Source organism: Loxodonta africana, chromosome 21 (assembly GCF_030014295.1).
Source record: "Loxodonta africana isolate mLoxAfr1 chromosome 21, mLoxAfr1.hap2, whole genome shotgun sequence".
In the NCBI taxonomy this organism is placed as follows: domain Eukaryota; kingdom Metazoa; phylum Chordata; class Mammalia; order Proboscidea; family Elephantidae; genus Loxodonta; species Loxodonta africana.
The window spans coordinates 17,489,179-17,512,613 of record NC_087362.1 but is presented as its reverse complement, the minus strand read 5'-3'; positions in this window follow the sequence as shown (position 1 = coordinate 17,512,613).

Below are 23,435 nucleotides of genomic sequence, written 5' to 3'. Positions count from 1 at the left end.
TAGTTTAAATCTACTACAACCCTGTGAGACACTTAGGATTTGCTTTTTTGATGATTTTCTTTCCTTCTTTTAAAAATCTTATTTTTTGTATTTGATCATTACAGTCATATATGCTCATTTTAAAAAGGGGCCCTGGTGGCACAGTGGTTAAGCGTTTGGCTGCTAACCAAAAGGTCGGCAGTTGGGATCTACCGGCCGCTCCTTGGAAACCCTATGGGACAGATCTACTCTATCCTATAGGGTCACCATGAGTCGGAATCGACTGACAGCAGTGGGTTTGTTTTGTTTTTTTTTGGTTTATGCTCATTTAAAAATTTTTAGATAATCCAGACAGTATAAAGAGTGAAGTAAATAAAAACCACTCACTCTCTCACCACTCAGTAATAACTGCTGTCACAGTCTTCTTATCCATCCTTTGGGATATTTTTCCGTGTCAATGCATGTGATATATATAACATGGCATCTGGTTATAACCACCACCACCAGCGGTTGCTGTAGGGTCGATTTGAACTCATGGCGACCCCATGTGTGTCAGAGTAGAACTGTGCTCCACAGGGTTTTCAGTGGCTGATTTTTCAGAAGGAGATCACCAGGCCTTTCTGCAGAGGTGCCTCTAGGTAAACTTGAATCTCCAATCTTTCGGTTAGCAGCTGAGTACATTAACCATGTGCGCCTAGTTGTCTATGGTTGTGTAACAAAACACCACAGCACCCGTTTATTAGCTCACAGTTTTGGAGGTCGGAAGTTTGGCATGGCACGGCTGGGTCCTCTGTTTTCTCACAGGCAGAAATCAAGGTGTTGTCCAGATTGAATTCTCATCTGGAGGTCTGGGGAGAAATCCTCTTCCAAGTTCATTCTTACTGCTGGCAGATTCCAGTTCTTTGGGGCTGTGTGACCGAGGTGCCCATTTTCTTACTGGCACTTGGCCAGGGGTGGTTCTCAAGTCCTTTCCATGTGATTCCTTCCATCTTCAAGCCAGCACCGTGCTTCGAATCTCTGACTCTTGCTTATGCCACAGGCAGAAAAAATTCTGCTTTTAAAGGGCCCGTGTGATTAGGTTAGGTCCACCCAGATGATATTTGTTTACTAACCAACTGATTAGTAACCTTAACTACATCTGAAAAATCCCCTTTGCCAGTAAAGTAACATAATCGCACAGTTGTCGTTAGTTGCTTTTGAGTCAGTTCTGACTCGTGGCAGCCACACGTGCAGAGTAGAGCTGCTCCAGAGGGTTTTCAAGGCTGTGAGCTTTCTGAAGCAGATGGTCAGGCCTGTCTTCTGAGACACTGCTGGGTGAGTTTGAACCAACAACCTAGCAGTGAAGCACTTTTGTGCCACCCAGGGACGTCTATCATATTCACTGTCTCAGTGATTATGGCAAGCAGGGAGGCATTACCCAATAAACAAGGTAAGCAAGTGCTTAGGGCATCAACAAAACAGGGGCACCTGTTACCCATAGCAAAGACCCATAGATGCCAAGCAGACAGGACACAAGGAAAAGCGAACACAGCATTGGAAGGAAACTGACAGGGCACTAAACGAAACTGATACCAGCTTTTGTGTGTGAGAATTTGTAAGCTGGGAATATAGTTCATGTAGGGTCACAAGAATGTGCAAGATTGTTTGAGCTATGAAGCCCCTACCACTTCAAAACCTTCACTTACATCTGTCTCCTACGGTCCCCTCCTGTGTAATTGAAACTCCTTATCTCAGCAGGTCTCTTGGGAGTATACTATTTTTTTCTAATAAACAAGCAAGAGGTGGGGGTGGGCTTTCGAGTCTAACTCTTGCTACATTCACGGAATATGCAACTAGATCCAACGTGAGTGGTTACTGGGCAAGGACAGATTATATTAATAGTAACAGGTCTCTAATCCATTCTGCGAGCACTGTCTTAATATGTCTGTGTCTGCTGACCCTGCAGCTCCAGCCAGGTGGGCCATCAATACCGTGATGTAAACACACAAGTATGCTCTTGTGCACGTCCTGGTAAACAACGGATGGAACTCCAGTCCCAGATGACACACAAAAGCAAGGAAATTCGAATAAGGTGGCCACTGCCGTGAATTCAGGAATTCAGTCAAGTTACTTTTTAACTGTACAGCATTTACATGTAAAGTTATGTCCTAAGTTTTGTAAACAATATTTTTAACTTTAAAATGTTTGGCATATAAGTGGATGCAATCTAGTGTAAACTTAATATAATGCTAACATGGGTAAGGAAACCCTGGTGGTGTAGTGGTTAAGTGCTGCGGCTGCTAACCAAAAGGTCGGCAGTTCGAATCCACCAGGTGCTCCTTGGAAACTCTACGGGGCAGTTCTACTCTGTCCTATAGGTTTACTATGAGTGGGAATTGACTTGATGGCACTGGGTTTGGTTTTGGTTTTTGGTAACATGGGTAATAATATAACACTAATATAGCAATGTCCAAAAAATAATGTAAATATTAATATTTATCTAACACAAAAAGTTTTAATTTACGTATCAAGTGAGTTTTGTTTTTTATTGTTTGTCGAGTGGGACACAGCACTTGATATTACTCTATACGTGCTAATAAATGAGGTATTAGGCACATTAAAAAAAATTAGGCACATTAAGAGTATGCAAAATTCAGTATTTATCATGAAAAATGTTTCTGTTTTGCAGCAATGAATATTTCTGAATTCGTCTTAAAAGAAAGCAAAAAAGGGCATTTATCAGAATATTACATTTGTATCTCCATGTAAGGAAACAACAATTAGCAACTCTATAGGACAGAGTAGAACTGCCCCATAGAGTTTACAAGGAGCTCCTGGTCGATTTGAATCGCCAACAGTTTGGTTAGCAGCCATAGCACTTAACCACTACGCCACCAGGGTTTCCAAATTAACATTTAGATAATAAAAATTATATAAGTGTATTTTATTATTTCCCTTCAGATAGACTTTCTTTTATGAAATTGATTGATATTGTTATGACAGACACATGCACACACACATATATATAGGTGGTGCAGTGGTAAGAATTCAGCTGCTAACCAAAAGTTTGGCAGTTCGAATCCACCAGCCACTCCTTGGAAACCGTATGGCGCAGTTCTGCTCTGTCCTATAGGGTCGCTGTAAGTTGGAGTCGACTTCATGGCAGCAGGTTTGGTTATATACATATGTAAAACTCACATATCTAGTTCAAATACTCAAGCAGAGGAGGGGGCACCACAGATTAGCAGTGTTTAGGGCCCTCACAGGCCTTAATCTGGCCCTGATGGGAAGAAATCTTGGGGACCATCTCAGAATTTGTCCTACCGCATAGCCTTACATATCAATAAATATAAATCTACACATCATTTAATGGCTGGTGAGTCTTCAATTGAATGATGTACTATAATCCATATAACCGATAGCCTTTTGATCGATATTATCGTTTCAAAATTTTCACTGTTAAAAACATTCAACACTTCAGGGAAAAACCTTGGTGAAGACACTTTGCATAATTCTAGATTGTTTCCAAAGCTTAACTTACTAGAAGTGGAATTGGTAAAATAGGAAGTATGCTGATTTTAAACTTTGATATATATTTTCAAACTTCCTCTTACAAAGCCTACAGCAGTTCACAGTGACTTTAATGCTACCTATTTTCCCATTGTCCTTTCTTCTTAAAAAAAAAAAAAAAAAACCAAACCCATTGACGTCAAGCTGATTCCGACTCATAGTGATCCTACTAATGAAGTAAATGGGCTCAGATGAAAGCCCTTGACCACAGTAGCACAGCAGTAAGTGGTAGCCAGGAACTATCAGGCCCTGTGACGCCTGGCTCACCTCAGGTTGCTGGGCTCCCACCACTTCTCAGACAAAATTGCTGACCCAGCGTCTTAGGGGATAGTTGCCTCTTCTTTCATTCCAACAACCAAAGCCAGAATCTGCCAGCAGGCATCATAAATTTAGAAATATCACGGTCATTTTAGCTGGGAGTTTGGTTCAAGCTAAAGCCAGTCAGCAAAATAACCATAGCAGTTCTTGAGAGAACTGTAAGCTTCCCTAAATTTAAAATTTAGAATATCCTCTTCACCGAACAATTCCCTTTGTGTGAAATGATTTGAATATCTCCTTTAATTTTAAAACAGGAAAAAAAAGTAATAAGCTTGCATCTTCACAAAAAGAACTTCTTATAAGAAAGTATAAGGAAACCAGGGAAGGTAATTTAAGAAGTATTGACAGTCTCCCTTTCTCTCTACTTACAGGTTGATATGAAATGGATCTTCTTTGACTATCTTCATCCATTTATTTTTCTTAAAGCTTTCTCAGTTGCATTCCTTTAAACAATAGGCATCTTATTATTCAGGCAATGTGGATTTAATTGTTGACAATGAGGAAGTATTTTGATACAAAACACTGTTAACCTAATCTGAACACACCTGATTCCCTATTACTGACCATTTTGTTAAAAACCTGAAACCCGTAGGTTATAATCCAGCAGTCACACTAGTTTATGAAGTTAAATTAACAGAGGACTTTCTAGGATCTGCGAAGTTGAGATGAAGAAAGAGAATTAATCAAAAGAAAAGGAACTCTTGTCTAATTAGCAAATATGCTCATTTTGTTTAACCAAGACCAGAAATACTAAAATGTAGCTAACACAGGAAATAAATGAGGAATGCCTGGGTTTCTAAATCTCCAAAAGAACTAGTTTTCTGGGTTTCCTAAGAAGCAGCTTCAGCTCTCCTATAGGATGGAGATGCTAAGAGAGAAAAGGGGTTCCCAAGTATAATGAGGGCACCCTTTCCTCGTATCTGAAAAGTGCTCCCCACCTTTCTCCTGTAAGGAGAAGATGGATTTGGCCAAACGAGGCCGAGATTCTGGGGACCAGATGGGCTTCAGGTGGGGGTCGAGGGGCTGAAGTCAGTGGTAGGGAAGACGAGGAATAGCGAAGAAGCATCATTTCCAGTATACATTCTTTAGAATTCTGAAATGCCATTGGCTATATAAATTCACAGTGTCGTGGTTTAATACTCTGTACCAGCACAACAGAAATATAATAACGCGAAGCGCATACATAATTTTACATTTTTCAATAGCCACATCAATAAGAAGTAAAAAGAAACAGGTAAAATTAATTTTAATAGTGTATTTTATTTAACCCATATATCTGAATATATCTAAAATTTATTGTTACCCAGCTCAAGTTCTGGGTTCAAGCTCAGTGCGACTTTCGCCAATAAAGACACCACCAGGGTGAGGAACAAAGAGAGGATTTATCCTGAGCTTGTGCACAAACTGAGGCAGAGAGGAATGCAGTCCTCAGATTCTGCCCTGTCTTGGGTTACGCGGATCAGATCTTTTATACTTTGAGGAAGGAGGACGTTCTTAAAAAATGATGCAATCACAGTTTTCTATATTTTCTGGCATACAGTCCTAATCTCATTACAGTGTTAGCATGTCTCATTATTCCTGTTACGTCTCCACCTAAGGGAGTGAGTTTTACTATGTTAATGAGCCGTTTTCTGATCTCTGGGCTCAAGCTTCTGGTGCCGAGGTTGATGTTTGACAGCTGGCCTCTTGCGGTTATTGTTCTAAAAGTTTAATAGGGAGTTGCTGTTTTGTTCTCAGCAAGCTTTATGTAAACTAGGCTCTTTCAGGACATACTGATGCCATCATTAGCACTGCAACATATATCCAATATAAAAAATATTAGTGGGATTTTACTTTTTTGTGCTAAGCTTTGAAATCTGGTGTGTATTTTATGCTTACCACAGACCCAAACCAAAACACATTACCATTGAGTTGATTCTGACCCATAGCAACCATATAGGACAGAATAGAATTGTCCCATAGGGTTTCCAAGGCAGTCAGTCTTTACAGAAGCAGGCTGTCTCATCTTTCTCCCACGGAGTTGCTGGTGGATTCAAACTGCCAACCTTTTGATTAGCTGTGGAGCGCTTTAACCACTCCGCCACAGGGCTCTTTTTTATACATACAATATGTCTTAATTCAGACTATCCAGATTTCAAGTTCTCCGTAGCCACATGTGGATAGAACTCAAGAGCCAATAAAGCCACCATGTTCAACAGTACAGGTATCTTTATACCATATTAAGGAGTCGTTAACTCAAAAAGTTCAGGTACACATTCAGGAAAAAGTTCCTTCACTTTCCCTACATAAAAGCATGTTAAATGCTGGCTTCTGAAAAGAATTTACTACCTTAGTCTGAAACATTAAGCTTGGCTGTGTTCTAACAAAATGCAGTTGTTGTTTTTGTTGTTGTTAAGTGCCATCCAGTTGGTTCTGATTCATAGCAACCCTAGTGACAACAGAAAGAAACCCTGCCTGTTCCTGCACCACCCTCACAATCGTTGTTATGCTTGAGCCCATTGTTGAAGTCACTGTGTCAGTCCATCTCACTGAAGGTCTTCCTCTTTTTTGCTGACCCTCTACCAAGCATGATATCCTTCTCCAATGACTGGTCCCTTCTGATAACATGTTCAAAGTGTGTGAGATGAAGTTAGAATGTGAGAATGCAGTTAGAGAAGTGAGAATTGACGATTCCGGGAGATCATAAGATGTAATTAGCATACACGCACTGTATTGGCACACTGGCACACTGTGGTAGAAAGTAGGTTTCCCGGTCTGAAATAAGGTTCTGATTTTTTACATATAGGTTACAGAGCTCCACTGTTTTGAAACCAAGATCAGCACTGGCTCTCTTCTCTAGGATGTTGAAATAGACACTTCTGGACACCAGGAGCAGAGGGAGGGCAAGAGAATTTTCCAGTCCCTTTATTCCAGAAATGCCCTTGCTGCCTCATCACTTCTGCCTGCTGCATGAAGGTAGAGAGCTCTATGCTTCCGGCCCAACAGGACCCCTAAGCTGGGGGCTTGGGTGGTCTAGGGGGTGAGGATAGAGTTCTGCCTGCAGCCCACAACCAAGGGCCATGGTAACAGGTTCTAAGAGAAAAGTGTTCTGACCACTTTCATCATATCCTCTGGGGGGAGAGGGGAACGTGGTCCCCAAAAGACATTCAGTTGCCATTTCCATTATAAGTACATTTGAGCCAGGGTTCAATGGTAGTATCCAATAACAAGGGTCTTACCTCATTTGAAAGGCCATTGAGTCGTGCAAATTGTTTGCACTTGGCTGCAAACTTAAAGGCTGGCAGTTCAGATTCACCAGTGGTGCTGCAGAAGAAGGCCTGGTGACCTGCTTCTGTTAGAATTACAGCCCAGAAAACTTCAAGGAGCAGCTCTACTGTGTACTACATGGGGTCATCATGAATCGGAATTGGCTTGAAGTCAACAGGTTTGGCTTGGTTTTGGTTACCTCATTTGAGGCAACAAGAGGCACAACTCTCTCTGTCCTCTCTCTTCTCTAAAAGAAATATTAAATACAAACAATTTCTAGACAGGGAGGGAGGGACTTCTCAAAACAATTTTGTGACTCTTACATGTCATAGATTGTTAATTCCATCTTCTTCCCAAGAAAAAGGAATGTGTCCTCATATGATATAGAAATGACAGAAGGTGTTCCCAAGCTCACCATAACAAACCCCTTGGCTATTCCTATCAGTTAGACTCAGGGAGGTAAGATATACATTAATGCGTGAAATATTCTCTTATTTGATCTGTATTCAAATAAAAAAAATGAACATTACTGTAAAGAAAGACAAAAATAATAAAACACAAACACGTAGCCTAATAAGAATACAGAATTGCCAGGAAAACATATTTTCACTCCAGGTGTCTGAAGACCTCCATTTCTAGAACTCAAGTTGGTCATTAACTTACGTAATATTCTTGTCAATGTTGTTGGCTTTGTTTTAATTTCACTTTAGGGATTCTTTTTCTTGCATCAAATTTTCACAAAATGCTTCCATTTTAGTGTGATATAAATTGAGATTAATTTGTAACCGCAGCATAACATAGGCCATCATAACTAATGCAAGATACCATACCATGAATTATACGCTCAATTCACTGTATTAGCTAAAGCTTTAAGAATCTCAGTTTCTATCTCAGAATCTACTATACGGCCATGGTAGTCAAAACAGCCTGGTACTGGTATACAATGACAGAACATAGGCCAATGGAAGAGAATCGAGAATCCAGACATAAATCCATCCACCTATGGCCAGCTGGCCTTTGACAAAGGACCGAAGTCCATTAAATGGGGAAAAGACAGCCTTTTTAGCAAATGGTGTTGGCAAAACTGGATGTCCATTTGTAAAAAATTGAAACAGGACCCATACCTCCCACCATACACAAAAACTAACTCAAAATGAATCAAAAACCTAAAACTATAAAGATCATGGAAGAAAAAATATTGATGATGCTAGGGGTCCTAATGCATGGCATAAATAGAATACAAGCCATAACTAACAATGCACAAACACCAGAATATAAACTGGATAGATAACTGGGAGTGCCTAAAAATTTAAACATTTATGCTCATCAAAGAACTTCACCAAAAGAGTAAAAAGAGAACCTACAGATTGGGAAAAATATTTGGCTGTGACATATCCAACAAGGGTCTAATGTCTAAAATCCGTAGAATACTTCAACACTTCAACAACAAAAAGACAAAAAATTCAATTAAAAAATGGGCAAAGGATATGAACAGACACTTCACCAAAGAAGACATTAAGGTGGCTAACAGACACATGATCATTAGCCATTAGAGAAATGAAAATCAAAACTACAATGAGTTACCATCTCACCCTGACATTACTGGCACTAAAAAACAAAACAAAACAGAACAAAAACAGAAAATAACAAATGTTGGAGAGGTTGCAGGGAAATTGGAACTCTTGTGCACTACTGGTGGGAATATAAAGTGGCACATCCACTATGAAAAATGATATGGGACCTCCTTAAAAAGCTAAAAATAGAAATACCATATGATCCAGCAATCCTGTTACTAGGAATATATCCTAGAGAAATAAGTGCTGTCACATGCATAGACATATGAACACCCGTGTTCACTGCAGCATTATTCACAATAGCAAAAAGATGGAAACAACATAAATGTCCATCAACAGTTGAATGGATAAACAACTTATGGTACATACAAACGGTGGAAAACTACGCAACAATAAAGTACGATGATGAATCCATGAAATATCTCACAAAGTGGTTGCATCTGGAGGGCATTAGTCTGAGTGAAATAAGTCAATCACAAACGGACAAATATTGTATGAAACCACTATTATAAAAGCCCAAGAGAAGGTTTACACACAGAAAAAAACAAAAAAAAACTTTGAAGGTTATGAGGGAGAGGAGGAGTGGGAAGGGTAAATCACTAACTAGATAGTATATAAGATGGGAAAGTCAACACACAATATAGGGGAAATCAGCACAACTAGACCAAGACAAATCATAGAAGCTTCCTAGACACATCCAAACACCTTGAGGGACCAAGTTACTGGGGCTGAGGGCTGGGGACCATGGTTTCAGGGGACCCCTAGATCAACTGGCATGACATAGTTCATAAAGAATATGTTCTACATCCTACTTTGGTGAGTAGTGTCTGGTGTCTTAAAAGGTTGTGAGTGGCCATCTAAGATTCATCTATTGGTCCAATTTCGTTTGGAGCAAAGGAGAATAAAGAAAACCAAAACAGAAGGAAAATAGTAGTCCAAATGATTAATGGACCACACGAACCACAGCCTCCACCAACCTGAGCCCAGAAGAACTAGAGGGTGCCCAGCTACCACCAGTGACCACTCTGACAAGGATCAGAATAGAGTATTTCAGACAGAACTAGAGAAAAATGCAGAACGAAATTCAAATTCACAAAAAACAATCAGACTTACTGATCTGACAGAGACTGGAGGAACCCCCAAGACTATGGCCCTCATATACCTTGCTAACTCAGAACCGAAGCCACTCCTGAAGTCCACCTTTCAGCCAAAGATTAGACAGGCCTATAAAACAACACAAGTAAGGAACATGCATCTTAGTTCAATCAGGTATACGAGACCAAATAGACAACACGTACTGAAAAGCAAAGACGAGAAGGTGGGAAAGGACAAGAAAGCTGGTTGGGTGGACACAGGGAACTGGAGTATAAAGGGAAAGGGAGAGAGTGCTGACACATTGCAAGAATTGCAACAATGTCACAAAACAATTACGTATAATTTTGAATGAGAAATGAATTTGCACTGTAAACTTTTGCCTAAAGCAAAATAAAATTTAAAAAAACAAAAACAAAAAACCACTTTGTGTTATAAGCATGAGAATATTCCTAACGCATTCTGTGAATGAGAAAACAATGTACAGTTAACTTCCTTTCAAGTACATAAAGTCAAAATTGTTTAAAATATTTTCAAAGTACACTTTGTGTTACAAGGACGGGAAAGTTCCCAATACATTTCTTCAATGAGAGAATGATGTACAGTGTCTCCCATTCAAGTACATGAAGTCAGAAGAGCGTTGAATGTTTTCATGTACACTTTATGGTACTAGGATGCAAAAGTTCCCTGTACATTGTGTAGAGGAGAAACCAGTATACAGTTTCTCTCATTCAAGTACATGAAATCAGAGAGTTTTACCTTATCAAAAAACACTGTGTTACAAGCACAGGAATATTTCCAATATATTCTGAGAATGAGAAAGCAATATACAGTTTCTCCCATTTAAGCACACGAAATGAAGAGGGTTTTATGTGTTTTCAAAGTACTCTTTCTGTTACAAGGGCATGAAAATTCTCAAAACATTGTGTGAATGAGAAACCAATATACGGTTTTTCTCACTCAGGTAGATGAAGTCGAAAGAGTTCTACCTGTGATAAAACAAAAACAAAAAACACTTCGTTTTACAAGCAGAAGAATGTTCCCAATACATTTCTGTGAATGAGAAAACAATGTATGTTTCTCCCATTCAAGTACATGAAGTCAACAGACTTTTACATGTTTGCAAGTTACCGTTTGTTTTACAATGATGAAAAATTATCACTACATTGTGTAAATGAGAAACCAACATGCAGTTTATCGTTGAAGCAGATAAAGTTAAAACAGTTTTAAGTATTATCAAAAGCACTTTGTGTTATAAGCGCGGCAGTGGTACCTATACTTTCTGTGAATGAGAAAACAACGTACAGAGTCTTCTGTTCCCTACATGAAGTAAAAAGCTTTTACGTATTTTTAAAGTATACTTGGTGTTATAAGGACAGGAATGTTTCCTATACATTCTGTGAATGAGAAAACAATGTTCGATTTATCCCTTTCAAGTAAATAAAGTCAAAAGAGTTTTACCTGTAATCAGAAAACACTTGTGTTACAAGCACTGGGATGTTCCCAATATATTCTGTGAATGAGAAAAGAACCTACCATTTCTCTGATTCAAGTATTTGAAGTCAACAGAAGTTTTCATGTTTTCAAAGTACACTGTGTTAAAAGGACGGGAAAGTTCCCAATTTATTTGGCAACAAAATAAAATAAAACATATTTCTTTTGTGGGGGAAAAAACTTACACTTTTTCTTAAAAAACAGAATAATGTACACAGTTGATATCTGAAGTTATTTCTCCTCAGTATAGTCTCAACCACTAAAAAAATTATAACTGTTAAGAAAAATAAGTTGTATTTCACAGAGAAAACTGAGGTGGAGGGGTAGATGCTTATGAACTGTATGTCTCGCACAAATCTTTGTAGCAGACCGGTTGGTTCATAAATAATCATAATACAACTTTCCTTAGTCACACATATAGCACAGATTACCAAAGGGGCAAAAAATGAACACATTCATTCACAAATCCAAATATATTTCATTTGTCTGGCATAAAAAAAAAAGTATAAACCTAAATTGTAACAAGTATCCATTAACTCAATTTAATACCAGTACATTACTTAAGAGCTTAAGATTATTTTAAGCCTAAAAAAAAACAAGCCTACATACCACAAAACATAGTTACTGTTGAAATAAAGTTCATTTAAATATTTTAACATTTTATTCAAATTTTTTCCATTTCCCCATTTCCCATATTTTTCCAATTTAACCTTAGCCCTTTTAAGATTTTATCACCTTAATTTTGGAAATCACAAAATCTCTGCTAAACCCAGCCAGTTTACTGGTATTGTTATAATCCTAAGTCTCTGGCTAGGGATGGAAATACCAGGCAATTTCAAGTGTGACTCATTGTGATTTTTATCTTTTTGCTTTTTAAAAATTCTCTGCAATAGAGAGGACTTGTTTATGGTTCTTTATGTTTGGGAATCCATCCAATTTGTGTTTTTTTATTGTGCTTTAGACGGAGGTTTACAGAGCAAATTAATTTCGCATTAAACAATTAACACACATACTGTTCTGTGACATTGGTTGCCAGCTCCACAATGTGTCAACACTCTCCCCTTCTCACCCTTAGCTTTCCCAATACCATTTGTCCAGACTTCCTGTCCCCTCTTGCCTTCTTGTCCTTGCCCGTGGGCTGGTGTACGCATTTAGTCTCGTTTTGTTTTATGAGCCTGTCTAATCTTTGGCTATATGAAGAAGAATGAGGCATCAAAATTGGGAGGAAGACTTATTAACAACCTGTGTTATGCAGATGACACAACCTTGTTTGCTGAAAGTGAAGAGGACTTGAAACACTTACTGATGAAGACCAAAGACCACAGCCTTCAGTATGGGCTACACCTCAACTTAAAGAAAATAAAAATCCTCACAACTGGACCAATAAGCAACATCACGATAAGTGGAGAAAAGATTGAAATTGTCAAGGATTTCATTTTATTTGGATCCACAACCAATACTCGTGAAAGCAGCAGTCAAGAAATCAAAAGATGCATTTCATAGGGCAAATCTACTGCAAAAGATCTCTTTGAAGTTGAAAAGCAAAGTTGTCACTTTGAAGACTAAGGTGCACCTGACCCAAGCCATGGTGTTTTCAATCGCCTGATATGTGTGTGAAAGCTGGACCAAATGAAGATGAAATAAGGAAGACAGAAGAAGAATTGACGCCTTTGAATTGTAGTGTTGGCGAAGAATACTGAATATATCATGGACTGCCAAAAGAATGAACAAATGTCTTGGAAGAAGTACAACCAGAATGCTCCTTATAAGCTAGTGTGAGGAGACTGTATCTCACATACTTTGGACATGTTATTAGGAGGAATCATTTCTTGGAGAAGGACATCATGCTAGGTAAAGTAGAGGGCCAGGGAAAAGAGGAAGACCTTCAACAAGATGGGTTGACCCAATGACTGCAACAATGGGCTCAAGCATGATGACAATTGTGAGGATGGTGCAGCCCTGGGCAGTGTTTCATTCTGTTGTACACAGGGTCATTATGAGTTGGAACCAACTCAACGGCACCTAACAATAACAATCTTTGGCTGAAGGGTGAACCTCAGGAATGACTTCAGTACTGAGTTAAAAGGGTGTCAAAGGGCCCTACTCTTGGAGTTTCTCCAGTCTCTGTCAGACCAGTAAGTCTGGTCTTTTTTTGGATCCACCCAATTTCTGATAACTGTGTTAAGACAGTATTTTTCCTGCTTTAACTTTAATGCCCACCTTATTTATTCTATTTTAAAAATACCATTCAAATATTTCTACCCTGTTGGGAGGGATACTTTGACACTCTCTTTACTATTCTCTTGATAAGCAGTTTAGCCTTATCTTCTTTAACATAACCTTTCCTTATAGATAAATTTTTCAACTCTTAGCTAATTTTTAAAATTTTTTCCATCTAGGTTTGTCTTAGGCTTCCCTTTTTCTGATTCTGGAACTACCAGTTTACTTTAAGACAAAATTAAACTGCTTTTAAATTGACATATAAATCTTTGTCAGAACAAATTTACTTAATTCCTGTGAATATTAGAACTACTAAATTTTTACCAGAACTTATTTATCACTAAACCAATCAAAATAAAGCTCTTCGAAGGAATATTATAATCTAATTTAATAATACCATCCAGAGGTAGGAAAATATTACATTTTCAAAACCTTGTCTTCTGTGCTCTTTAAAGACTCTTTTAGAGAAGCAAATTTAGAATAATTTTGTCTTTTGGAGGGTTTGTTATATCAGTCAAAATAAGTAATCTATCCTTTTTCAGTATGCTTTTCAAATGAGCCAATTTTTATTAAAAAAAAAAAAGTTCTCAAAGTAGCTATTGAAGGCCCAAATCATAAGATAGGTGCAAGTAGCAATTTTTCTTGGAAGAGAGTTGAGACTAAAGCAACCCCAGACTCGCTACCTGAAAATGGGCAGAAAAAAACCCCAAACAGAAAGCTTTCTCTAGATCAATGCCAAAGCTCTCAAGACAAAATCTCATCCAGTTTTATGAGTGATTCAGCACACATTTTGTCCATGTGGACGCAAAAACCACAAATTCACTGGTCTGTGGGGCCAGCATGAACAACAGGATTAGGGTCTATACCTGTGTTCTATCTTATGATTTTCCTTTTTATGACAATCGGTGGCACCATAATGCTTTTAAAACAACACAACACAGAACAAGGCAACACAACACACATACACATAAGTAACTATTGCAATTCCAAGCTGTTTTCAGTAAGGTCAATTCATTTAAATACAAACAAACAAACGAACAAATAAACAAACTATGCAGGGCCCCTGTTGGACCCAGTCTGATTTCCCTTTATTTAACCTAGTTCAATTTCCCTTGGATTCAGTCCAGGGAGAGCATTCGAATAAAAAACTATCTGAGGGCTCTCTCAGACCCGTCTGGTTTCCCTTGGATCCAGTCCAAGGATAATATTCAAATAAATAAGAACTATCTGAGGCCTCTGTCAGACTCAGTCCAATTTCTTTTATTGGACCCAGTTCGATATCCCTTGGACCCAGTCCAAGGAGAGTATTCTGATAAGACAAATGAGAACACATTATGAAATCTGAGTGCCAAATAGAAATTCCCCGAAGTGAAAAGGAAAAGACAAAGCAGATGGAAACCTAGTTCCCCAAACAGACAACAAAAGGATGATTTACCAAGGAAAGGATGTCCATAACTGCTCAGATATAAATCCAGATAGTTCAACACAAAAGGAGTGGAACACGAACTCAGGAGAGATTTACTAAGTTTCCCAGCCATAGTGAGGGAATAATTGGGCAAAAAAGGGCACATGTGAGTATGTTAACATGCTCTATCACCAAAACAGTGGAAGATCCGTGGTGATCATCTTTGGATCCCACTTCTGACACCAAAAATTATTAAAAATAATAAAAACTCAAATAAGGTTTATTCTGGGGAGCTATTCTATATGAAAATGAGGAGACCATTCTGATTCTAAACAAAAGCAAATGACCCAAAGTAGACTATAAAGAAGATTATGAAGGGAAGAAAAGGGAGAAAATAAAAGATCAACCACTGGCTAAATTTAATGTGATTGAATGAATCCTGTCCTCTCCCTTTTACTGAAATCAGCTGATATGAAATTACTAGGTGGTCTCTTGCCTGGCCATTAAAAGTTTGGCCCTCCACCCGCCCTGCAGTCATGAGACCTTTTGAAATTCAATTAAGTAGGCTGGAGTCTTTTTCATTAAACATGAGGTAATGGTCCTGATACAGACTAGACTTTTCTAGCAGGAAAAGACAAATTTACCTTGCTGTAGAGCAGCTTCTAGTGGGAAAAAAAAAAAGTCAATGCTTCTGTAGCTTGGGTCAAGCCTTTTTACAGTTAATATTTGGTGTTGTGGGAAAAAAAATCTTAAAATCAAAGTAAGATATTTGTTATTAATTTTCTCTTTGACGACAACTTCAGAATCAGATCTAGTATCAGCATCGTCTTTTGAACTGTGTGGGGTTAGGGGTATCAGCCACCATGTGTCAATAAGAAGCAATGACTATGGTAGAACTATTACAAGTACACAGGTTCTCTTTGCTTGGATGTAGAAGTTGGACTTCCATTCTCACTGAGAAAGCCCTTTAGTTCTTGGGTGATTTAGATTATAATAACAAATTTGCAAATTATCCAAGAATCAGGCATAACAGAGGGACTAATCAAACTAGTTTTGGTTGTTGAATTGAGCTGGTTAAGGATAAAAAATTTTTTTAAGTCAAAGATTGATTCTTTGAGGCAAAACAGTAGTTTTAAGCAAACCATTGGTAGTTTAAGGCAAAACATCTTGTGTCTATTGTGGGACTGAGAGAAAAGAGAAATACAGCCATTAAACACATTGATGTCATTAGTTTAAAAGCCAATCCCGAGAGGTCTTTTTGTTTATAAAGTAACCTATAAAGATGCATTGCATTGGGTAAATCTGCTGCAAAGAACCTCTTTAAAGTGTCAAAGAGCAAAGATGTCACCTTGACGACTAAGGTGTGCCTTACCCAAGCCGTGGTATTTTCAATCACATCATATGCATGTGAAAGCTGGACAATGAATAAGGAAGACCGAAGAAGAATTGATGCCTTTGAATTGTGGTGGTGGTGAACAATATTGAATATACCACGGACTGCCAGAAAAACAAACAAATCTGTCTTAGAAGAAATACAGCCAGAAAGCTTCTTAGAGGCAAGGATGGCAAGACTGCATCTTATATACTTTGGACATATTGTCAGGAGGGATCACTCTCTGGAGAAGGACATCATGCTTGGCAAAGTGCAGGGTCAGCGGAAAAAAGGAAGACCCTCAAGGAGGTGGATTGACACAGTGGCTGCAACAGTGGGCTCAAGCATAACAAGGATTGTAAGGATGGCACAGGACCGGGCAGTGTTTCATTCTGTTGTGCATAGGGTCACTAGGAGTCCGAGCCGACTCGACCGCACCTAACAACTAACAACATACATTGATAAACCCCCTTTTCATTGCGAGAAAGCAAAATTGTATCCAATTGTGATTTTCCTTCTGTCTTTATCCTGGTAAAATGATATAAATTATATAATGAATAATCAGTTTGTAGACTCAGTTTGATCTTGCTCTAGGAGAGGTAGCCTGTGCCCCTCACTTGAGCGATTTGTGTTGTTTGTCTCAGAATGAAGTGTCTTCCACTTTAATTCTAGAACTGTAATGGTGTAGTCACCGCAGGTTTTCTGAAGCAGCTTCTTCCAGGAACCGCAGGATTTCTGAAGCAGCTTCTTCCAGGAACCTCGAAGAGACCTAGATGACAAAAGGCGCCAGCCACTACACTATGGGTTCATTAAACCCTGTTTCTTGTACTCCGAGTCCCTTCAGGAAGTTCTGGTTGAGGGTATGTGCTCTTGGAAAATGAGCCTGTGTTTTTTATAACTCAAAGTAATAGAAAGAGGAGATGAATCATCCTTGTTTGGTTTTATTTGTGTTAGTATTTTTTTTGTTTGTTTGTTTGTAACCGGATCATTTGCTACTCTGATCATTTGCAGGACTGAAGAATCTTGTTAAGGTGTATTTATTTCTCTAAGCTTAGCGTTAAGGTGACATCTAGTGACCTTTTTGAGAACTGCAGCCTGTTAAATTTTAAGTTGATATCATGGGAAATACTGGTAGCAATGTGAGACTCCCTCCCCCACCCCCACCTGGGACTCCTGCCTCTTATATACTTTCATACCTAGAAAAATAGCATCGTATTATAAAGGACTGTGAGGTAGAGCGATAGCACCAGCACGGGAGTTTTGAGTTATCCAAATTGGTATTTTTAAGATGCAAATTGGAACATAGAAGATCTCAGGTAACTCAGCTTCAATGGGAAATATTTTTTAATTGGTGTTTTGAGCCTTCTCACTGACAACATGATGATAAATTTGCCTCTATACAGGTGACAATTTCTAAACAAGCTCAGCAAATTCAGGAGTTACAGAAGGGACAAAATAATGCCCCTCTTTCTGAATCAAAAGGAAGAAGTGTGGTGGTTGCTTCTTGTTATCCAGCTTTATCTTCTTCAAATTACAATCTTCTGTTTGAATTACCTTTTTCCAATGCAGAGTCTTTAGATACAAGTTTTGTTGCCCCTATTACCACAATGCCATTAGTCATTAGACAACCTAGGATAGGAGGCAGGAACCCAGAAGTCACCTTTTCTTCCTGGTCAAAGGGTGAACTTTGTGCCATTGTAAAAGAATTCCCTGACCCCTGAGAATATTTGCAAAAAATTTATACATGAGTTTAGAATATTAACTGAAACTTAAAAACCAGGTCCAGTGGATGTGTACAATTTTTTAACTATTCTTTTGGAACCAGGGGATGCCCATAGATGGATGGAAGAGGCTAGGTGGAAAGATCCAAAACAATGTGTGTCCATTCCACTGGAGCATTGGGAAATGAAATTAGAACATGAGTTAAGACCTTGGTTAAAATCCTGACAGATGTCTTTCCTGTTGTGTTCCCACCAAAGATTAATTGGACAAAGGTGCAGACCTGCACCCAAGAAAAGAATGAAAATGCTTATGATTACTGCAATAGGCCAACTAAATTATTTTTAGAACATTCAAGGTTAAAATTAGAAGACCAACGAGCAAGGGCCACTTTTAATTCGCTCTTCAAGGATTTAAACCTGAATTAGCAGCCTTGGTAAAGAGACAGCAGCTTAACTGGGAGAGTATTGCTACTTCTAAATTGTCTACTTTGGCCTATAAATTAACTCAAACCATAGAATGAAAGGCTAAGGAAGCCAAGCAAAGAGCTAAAGAGAAAAAAGATAAGCCGGTGGCTTTACAACTGTAGTAATTATAACATGATGGTCAAGTTCCTCAACCAGTGACCAAATCAAGGACTCACAACTGAGATGATCCAAATGTGCTGAAAGTTTGCAATTATTGTAAAAAACCTGGTCATTTTAGGAGGGAGTGTCTCAAGTTAAAGAACAAAACGTGAGCTTTTGCATTGGCCCCACCTGTACGTAACACAGTGACTAGGTCCTGGGGAGCTCTTAGATGTTTTGTTAGTGGTACCCCTCAATCATCAAGATGAGGCAATGCTCTCTGAGTGAATGGGAAGCCTTGCACTTTCTTGGTGGATATGAGGGCAGCACTGTCTGCTATAAATCCCACGAGTTTGCTGAAGACCCTTCCCTGGAGTACCCAAACATCTAAGGTCATGGGAGTCTGTAATCAAGAACAGGTTTTACTTCATCCCTTATCTATTTTACTTTATTCCTTATCTATTTCTTTAGGTCCAGTTGAAGATTTTCACCCATTTATTTTAAGTCAAGATACCCCCATTAATTTATTGGGCAGAGACTTTTTATCAAAATGGAGGCTTCATATACAATTTACCAAAGGAGGAGAAATTCTGTGGAGTTTTCCCAATCCTGAAGGGAACTCGGTAGAACCTCTACCTGAGGTTGAACAATGCTTGTGCTTGCTTCAAGGGCTTATAGAGGAAAGAACAGAAGAAGAAAACAGGGAGGAAGGAAAATTATAGATCAAGTTCCTTCCCAACTGTGGGCGACCTCTTCCACTGATGTGGGATGGGTGCTGTCAACTGAATCCATTAAGGTACAGATAGACTCTTCCAAGCCTTCACCTCGAGTAACTCAGTACTCATTAAAATCAGAAACTAAGATAGGATTAGAGCCTATTCTTCAAGGATTTCTAGATAAAGAATTTATTATTCCGTGCACTAGTCCTTGTAACACTCTTGTGCTTCCTGTCAGAAAGCCTAACAATCTAGGCTGGTGATTTGTATAAGAATTAAGAACCATTAATTGAATAGTAGTTCCTCAATTTGCAGTAAGTCCCTAATATTATTCGTAGATATGTCTTATTTAAAGCCTGATACCTCAAGTTCTAGGTTCAAGGAAAATATGCTGTCACCACCTCCATAGAAGTTTTGGAGAGTGGTCCCTTACCAGAAGTGACATTTACAGGCTGAGCTGATAGCTTTAACCAAGGCCTGCAGATGGCCTCCAGACGGTAACAATATATACGAATTCAAGGTATGGATTTTATTGGGCTTGCTTTTAGAAAGCAGCAGATCAGGTTTTTAGAAGTTGTGCTGTTTGTTCAGAATTTAACCTGGATACACTTATCAACCACCTCCAGGAAGATATCCCTTTCTAACTGGTCCCATGTTAGAATGGCAAATGGATTTTATACAATTGACTACTTTCCATGGATATAAATACGTTCTAGTAAAAAAAAAAAAAAAGTTCTAGTAGTGATATGCAAATACCCTCATTGGGTTGAAACTTTCCCTTGCAGGAATGTCACCACAACCTTTGTGGCCCAAAAACGTTTGGAAAACATCATTCCCACTTGGGGAACAGCAGCACTGCTGTGTAGTGATTGAGTTTCTCATCTCACCAGGCAAATAATCTCTGCCATATGTGGAATTTTTCCAATTCTTCAGCAACTACATTGCCCCTACCATCCTCAACCATCAGGTTTCGTAGAATGAATAAATGGAATTCTAAAAACACAATTGGCCAAGCTGACTGCGTCTTTAGGGCTGCCATAGTTTCAAGTACTCAAGTACTCCCTGTATTTTTTGATGAATCTTTGTTCCACTCCTTTTGGACCACATAAACTTACTCCTTTTGAGATTATGACTGGGAAACCAGTGTTCTTTCCTTATGGAGCCAATATCACTGACCCTAACCTAATTGCTCCTAATCGTCTCAAATATTGTCAGATGTTGATACACTATGCTGCACAGCATGCTTACCAAGTACAACAAGTTTTTTCCACTGACAAACTTACAGAGAACCCAAGGTTCAGAAGACTAAAGCCTAGAAATTATGTATATAGGAAAAGGTATCAATTAGAACCAAGATGAAAGGGGCCATATTTAGTCTCGTTAACTAACAATTATGCTGCAAAATTATGAGTTAAATTGTAGGTCCATTTTTCACGGCTTAAGAAGGCAAAAGTTGCCAACTGGATAGTAGAACCAGCAGGCGTATTGAAGCTGACGTTTAAGCATTGTCCTAAGACCACAACCAACTGTTTTGCTCTGAATGCAGAAAATCCCTCCGTGGAAACATCAGGGGACTCAAGAACTGACTCTGCCTCCAGCTGAACTTTTAGATTTAACTTTTACTTGTTTCCATTTATTACTCTTTTCATACATTAATTGGAAGCATAGTTCAATCAATGCATTGGTATGAAATCATTGGTATTGTGTATATGAGTCTTGGACCTATAATTTTGATTATTGGTTTATAGCCTGTTCTCCAGTTAGCATCAGGTTAGTTATTAAAGTAATTGCATTTTTGTTACTAATCACAGATGTTAGCAATTCTTGAAAGGAAAATACCTTTATTAGGTTATCTCAATTTGAAGCCAATGCTAGTAAGCTTACAAGTTGCTGGATTTGTCACCAAAATCCTAAGTTGGTTAAAGAAAATTCTCATCCCTTAGCTTCCCCAGTTTTGAATTATCATGTAGTATCATCTTCTGCTATAAATGCTAGCTCAGCCCTTAAGAGGGCTATAAGGGTAAAATTATGGAAGCCCTTGACCGTTATTCATACACCACCAATTCCTTGTTTTAATTTAACTGCCATCCGACTTACTGATTACAGCTGCGATGAATTATTATTGAGGTTCATCCAGATCTACCCTGTAACAATGGAGAATATTTTCAGACTCAGCATCTGAGTACTCTCCACTATTATTCTTATTGGTATAAAGGCTGTCTCAGATGCATAACCACTAATCAACGTGTTCCTATGCTTTATTACAATGAACATTTACATAATTATTCACAGCAAGAACTGCTTTTCAAATGCCTACCCATATGTGATAATTCTTTGCTTGAGACTTGGTTAACACATGCTAATTTTTCTATTTTGTACCCTCATTCTGATCAAGTGATATGTGCCCCATATGGATACACCTTTTTTTATGTGTGGGTTCAAATTGTACTCATATCCATGATCCTTTTCCTAAAGACAATTCTTATACCTGGGCTATTCCCTGTATTAATGGGCAGCGTATGAGGGGACAATGTACTTTGGGATCTCTAGGATTGCTCTTAGACAATCATAGCTATAGTGATACCTTACACTGGACCAGTAAACTATAAGTAACGAACCTAGTGAAAAGAGAAATTGTAAATAATCCTGTAGTAGAATATGTAGGGTGGGGATGGTCATTTTTTAGGGGCTTTAATACCTATATGTATTAAAGCCCTAAAAAACTGAATCCGTTACTGTTGAATCAATTCTGACTCATAGCAACCCTATAGGACAGAGTAGAACTGCCCCGTAGGGTTTCCAAGGAGCAGCTGGTGAATTCAAGCTGCTGACCTTTGGTTAGCAGCCAAGCTCTTCACCCCTGGCCCTCCACGGTTCCACATATGGAATAGTTGAATTAAAAAAATCTTTACGAAATTTATCCATTGTCATGGTGGCATAGTGCTTAAGAGCTTGGCTGCTAACCGAAAGGATGGCAGTTGAAATCCACTAGCTGTTCCTTGCAAACCTGATGGAGCAGTTCTACTGTGTCCTATAGGGTCTCTATGAGTTGGAATTGACCTCATGGCAAAGGGTTTGGCTTTTGTTTGTTATGGCTCAAATTGTTGATGAAATAGTGGCTCAACAAAAAGCCTTAGTTTCTTTAGTTAAAGTAGTCTTGGATTTTTTATTGGCACAAGGAGAAGTATGTGCAATAGCCAATATTCCTTTTGTACTTGGTTAAATAGCAGAGGAGAAGTAGAACAAGATATTAATCAAATTTGTGAACAAGCTACTCATTACATATCATTCCCTTACAGACCCCTAACTTATTTGGGTGATTGCCTCAGGGAATTGGCTTGTTCCTTTTTACAAGGCATATTGGTTATTTTAATTTTAGTAATAATAGTAATTGACTTAATTAAATGCACTGTTTTTTTGTGTCACCAATTGCCAAAACTCCGGAACTAATCGAAGTGCCAAACAAATGATGTATGTGGATTCTGCCCACTTTTGCAACACTGTGGATGGCTTGGTTGCTTTGTATTAAACAGTCGGGCTCTTTGAGGGGTCCTTTCATCACCCTAGCAAAGAAGTAGATGGTATCTGGCTAAATAGAGCCGTGAGTTTAAAGTACCTGCTGTGGTTGCCATCTAAGAGCCACCTTAGCCTATGGCATTATCTTTTGCATGATCATCGATGTACCTCCTGTAATTCAGTGATCAAAAGGAGGGATTGAATATTGTATTAAGAAATTTGCAAATTCTCCAGCAATCAGACTTATTAGAAGAACTGATCAAACTGGTTTTGGTTGTTGGATTGAGCTGGCTAAGGATAAAAGGTTTTTTTTTTTTTTTAACTCAAAGATCTTTTCTCTGAGGCAAAACACTGGTAGTTGTAGCCAAAACAGCTTGTGACTAGCCTGTGGTTGAGATAAAAGAGAAATACAGCCATTAAGCACATGTATATCACGAGTTAAAAGGTCAACTACTCCACAAAGTTTCCTTTGTAAAACAATCTGCATATCGATAAATCCCCTTTTCATCTTGACCGAAGCAAATTGTATTCAGTAGTGATTTTCCTGCTCTCTTTATCCTAGTAAAATGGTGTATGAATAATCAGTTGGAGGACTCAATTTGATCTCACTCTTGAGGCGATCAGCTGTGTCCCTCACTTGAGTAATTTCTGTTGTTTGTTTGTCTCTGA